The following is a 5,148-nucleotide window of genomic DNA, read 5'->3' on the forward strand; positions in this document are numbered from 1 at the left end:
CCGGGGAACAATGCAGCCCACCACTGCAACCCCACCCCCCCACCCCCCACTGCCCCTGAGGTCTCCAGGTAAGGTTTGCATGGAAATTGCCCAAGAAGTTCAAACTTCTGTTCGGCAATTGCCCTGCAATTGGAACCAACCAGGATATGATAGAAATTGCAAACTTTGGATGGCTCCAGCTGTCTTACCAGAATAATTACCCAGGACAGGCTAGAAGAGCTAAAATCATTTCCAACTCCTGGTTAACCAAAGGACCGCCCCTCCTGACCCTCCACGGGACTTGTCCCCGCCCCCCCAGACAACCCCCCATCATGGAACCCACTTGACCACCTGGCTCCCGCACTGACCACACGCCCCCCCACTGACCACCACCCACCAACCACCTAGCCCCCATGTGCCCCACTGACCACCTGATCCACCCAACCAACACCCCCTACTGACAACCCCCCACCGACCACCTGACCCCACGTGCCCCACTGACCACCCGATCAACTCAACCACGCCCCCCCCCCACTGACCACCTGACACCCCACCCTCCACTGACCAACTGACACGCCCCCCTTCACTGACCATTTGACCCAGTGCAAACTGACCCACCCCCACCCCCCAATGCAACCCAATTATCTTACAACCTTACCTTCTCTCCGGCTTCTGAAGGTGGCTGAACATTTAAACTCACCTCCCATACGGCAGTTGTGCCAAAAAAAGATGGCGTCACTTCCTTACCTCTGACTCTCCAGCCCTCGACACTAGGCCTCAGGAGTGCCCTGCCCCGCCTCAGTTCTTGCCCAGCCTGAGTTGGAAGGTCGAGTGAGAAAGGAGCAGCTGAATTTCCTGGTGAGAAACCAGGAGCACAGTGACAACCCTGCATGCAATTTCAGGCCCAATACTCAAGTTGAGCCCAAAACATTGTATTGTGAGGATTCATCATAGTCTATTTGCTTTTGTATGTCTCTCGATTTCCACTGTGGTTTAATGCAAGTTATGATGGTGAATGAGGTGTCTTAGCTGTTAAGTGCCTTAGCTTTTACTGTAGAGTTTAGAGTTACTCAACCATGATTTATGCGCTACCCTAAGGATTTGGACCAGAATCCATTCATCCACTGAGATCCATTCTAGGAATAAGCAATTCAAGACTGGGCATCCATGAGGCGCTTTGGGCCATCAGCAGCAGCAGAATTGTACTCAACCACAATCTGTAACCTCACGGCCTGGCATATTCCCCACTCTACCATTACCATCAAGCCAGGGGATCAACCCTGGTTCAATGAACAGTGCAGGAGGGCATGCCAGGAACAGCAACAGGCATACCTGAAAATGAGGTGTCAACCTGATGACGCTACAACACAGGACTACTTGCGTGCCAAACAGCATAGGCAGCAAGGGATAGACAGAGCCAAGCGATCCCACAACCAACGAATCAGATCTAAGCTCTACATTCCTGCCATATCCAGTCTTGAATGGTGGTGGACAATTAAACAACAGATATGTCCTGTACACAAAAAGCAGGACAAATCCAACCCAGCCAATTACCGCCCCATCAGTCTAACCTCGATCATCAGTAAAGTAATGGAAGGGGTCATCAACAGTGCTATCAAGCGACACTTACTTAGCAATAACCTGCTCACTGACGCCCAGTTTGGATTCCGCCAGGACCACTCAGCTCCTGATCTCATTACAGCCTTGGCTCAAACATGGACAAAAGAGTTGAACTCTCGAGGTGAAGTGAGAGTAACTGCCCTTGACATCAAGGCAGCATTTGACCCAGTATGACATCAAGGAGCACTAGCAAAACTGGAGTCGATTGGAATCGGGGGAAAACTCTCCACTGGTTGGAGTCATACCTAGCACAAAGGAAGGCAATTGTGGTTGTTAGAGGTCAGTCATCTCAGCTCCAGGACATCACTGCAGGAGTTCCTCAGGGCAGTGACCTAGGCCCAACCATCTTCAGCTGCTTCATCAATGACCTTCCTTCCATCATAAGGTCAGAAGTGGGGATGTTCATTGATGATTGCACAATGTTCAGCACCATTCACGACTCCTCAGATACTGAAGCAGTCTATTTCCAAATGCAGCAAGACCTGGACAATACCCAGGCTTGGGCTAACAAATGGCAGGCAATAACCATGTCCAAAAAGAGAGAATCCAACCATCACCCCTTGACATTCAATGGCATTACCATCACTGAATCCCCCACTATCAACATCCTGGGTGTTGCCATTGACCAGAAACTGAACTGGATTAGCCATATAAATACTGTGGCTACAAGAGCAGGTCAGAGACTAGGAATCCTGCAATGAGTAACTCATCTCCTGACTCCCTAAACCCTGTCCACCATCTACAAGGCACAAGTCAAGAGTGTGATGGAATATTCCCCACTTGCCTAGATGAGTGCAGCTCCCACAACACTCAAGAAGTTTGACACCGCCCAGGACAAAGCAGCCCGCTTGATTGGCACCACATCCACAAGCATTCACTCCTTCCACCACCGTCGCACAGTAGCAGCAGTGTGTACCATCTACAAGATGCACAGCAGGAATTTACCAAGGCTCCTTCAACAGCACCTTCCAAACCCACGACCACTACCACCTAGAAGGACAAGGGCAGCAGAGAGATGGGAACACCACCAATTGGAAGTTCCCCTCCAAGCCACTCACCATCCTGACTTGGAAATATATCGCCATTCCTTCGCTGTCGCTGGGTCAAAATCCTGAAACTCCCTTCCTAACAGTGCTGCGGGTGTACCTACACCACAGGGACTGCAGCTGTTCAAGAAGGCAGCTCACCACCACCTTCTCAAGGGCAACTAGGGATGGGCAATAAATGCTGGCCCAGCCAGTGAAGCCCATATCCTGTGAACGAATTTTTTTTAAAAATTATGATTCATTAGCAATACTGCAAAAGAATGAAAATAATTATTCCAATCTGTAAAACTATCTGGAGGAAGTAAATGTCCTCTTCTGATTACCTCCCTTTCCAACCTTGTGTACCCGAGTTTTGGGATAAGTAACAAGGAAATGTCATTGAACTAGGCATTGCAAATCTTTCATTTCTTTTGCTATCAATGATCTCCTTTAACCATTCTCCTCACCTCCTCACTGTGTTGTGTAGCTCAGCAGGATTACCCTTGTTTGGCTCCATTCTTACCTGTCCGATTGTAGCCAGCATTGGCTTTTCTTCCCACACCCACACCATTACCTTGGAGACATATGAACATATGTACGAGCATATGAAATAGGAGTAGCATCATCCTTGATGCCACCTTCACTTTCATACTGTCGCACATCATTCAAAGAACAAGGAACAAAGAAAGGTACAGCACAGGAACAGGCCCTTCGGCCCTCCAAGCCTGCGCCGATCATATTGCCCGTCAACTAAAACATTTTGCACTTCCGGGGTCTGTATCCCTCTATTCCCATCCTATTCATCTATTTGTCAAGCTGCCTCTTAAACACCACTATTGTCCCTGCTTCCACCACCTCCTCTGGCAGCGATGCCCTGGCCAACATTCATTCGTCTCTGAAACAAGGTTATTTGATCAATATCACATTGCTATTTGTAGGAGCTTGCTGTGCACAAATTGGCTTCTGTATTTCCTATATTACAACAGTTACTAGACTTCAAAAAGCATTTCATTGGCAGTATTGGTCTTTGGGATGCCCTGAGGTCATGAAAAGTGCTATATAAATGCCAGTTCTTTCTAACAGAAGGCCATTTATAACCAAGTTCAAAGTATTATTTCCTAAAAGGGGCAAATGAGACACAGTTTACAATTTACACTCAGTTTATAATCAACACTGATCATAGATCCAACAGTTTACAGTTAAAGCAGTGAATGGAGACCCAGAGAACAGCTAAAGTCAAAGAACTCCTTCCTGTGTCGATTAATTTAAATGTCTACATATTAAAAACGATAAAAGTTAGCTCAATAATACAACAATGTTAAGTGGGCTAGGCAGAATCTTATACTTGTGTTTGCAAATGAGCACACAGGCATCTTATTTGTAATGTCACATTCTAATGGACTTTCACATTTGAAATTCGTTGAGAGGTACAATGTTGTTTTTGTATCAAAATGAAACAACAGATTGCAATTTGTCCAAGTAAATCTTCACACATGAGAAATAGATCCTAACATTTTGAACATATCTCTTTATACAATCTTCAGGCAGAGCATTTACAGAAATTCTTTTCTCACAGGGCTTATATGAGGTGGAAAGGTTCTTAATTTGAAAAGTTCAAGGAACACCAAGCACACTGAGTTAAAACACTTCCTCTTCATTTGGAGTCAATGATTCAAACTGTTCCTGATGGCTGGTTATGCCAGATGTCAGTGCTGTGGATGTGGCTTCCTGCCCCAGCCCTACTTATAGGCGCTTGTACGCACACATACACACACACACACAAACATGCGCGCATACACACACACACACACACACAAACACGCGTGCGCACACACACAAACAAACACACACACACAAACACACGTGCACACACATATACAAACACATGCGCGCACACACAAACACGCACACACACACACACACAAACATGCGCGCGCACATACACACAAACACACACACAAACACACACACATACACACACATGCGCACACACACACACGCGTGCACACACATGCACACACACATGAACACACACACCTTACAGACACGGTGGGTGGGGGGGGTTGAAGGTGGTGTAATGGTGATGTCTCTCTGGACTAGTAATCCAGAGGCCCAGGCTAATGCTCTGGAGGTACAGGTTCAAATCCTGCAATGGCAGCTGGTGGAATTTAAATTCAATTAATAATTCTGGAATTGAAAGATAGCCTCAGTAATGGTGACCATGAAACTACCAGTGATTGTTGTAAAAACCCATCCTGGTTCACTAATGCTGCTTAGGGAAGGAAGCCTGCTGTCCTTATCTGGTCTGGCCTACACGTGACTCCAGGCCCAGAAAGACTCAGCAGGGCTGGCAGCATCTGTGGAGAAAGAAACAAAGTTAACGTTTTGAGTCGAATCTGACTCTTCTTCGGAACTAGCAGCATTGAGTGTAATTCATTTTCCTTTCAGCTTTGGGTTACATTGCAAACCTTCATCACATTCTTTATTTCAGTGTGGATTAATACTAATTCGCAGACACATAAGT

Source organism: Cetorhinus maximus, chromosome 14 (assembly GCF_964194155.1).
Source record: "Cetorhinus maximus chromosome 14, sCetMax3.hap1.1, whole genome shotgun sequence".
Taxonomy (NCBI): Eukaryota; Metazoa; Chordata; class Chondrichthyes; order Lamniformes; family Cetorhinidae; genus Cetorhinus; species Cetorhinus maximus.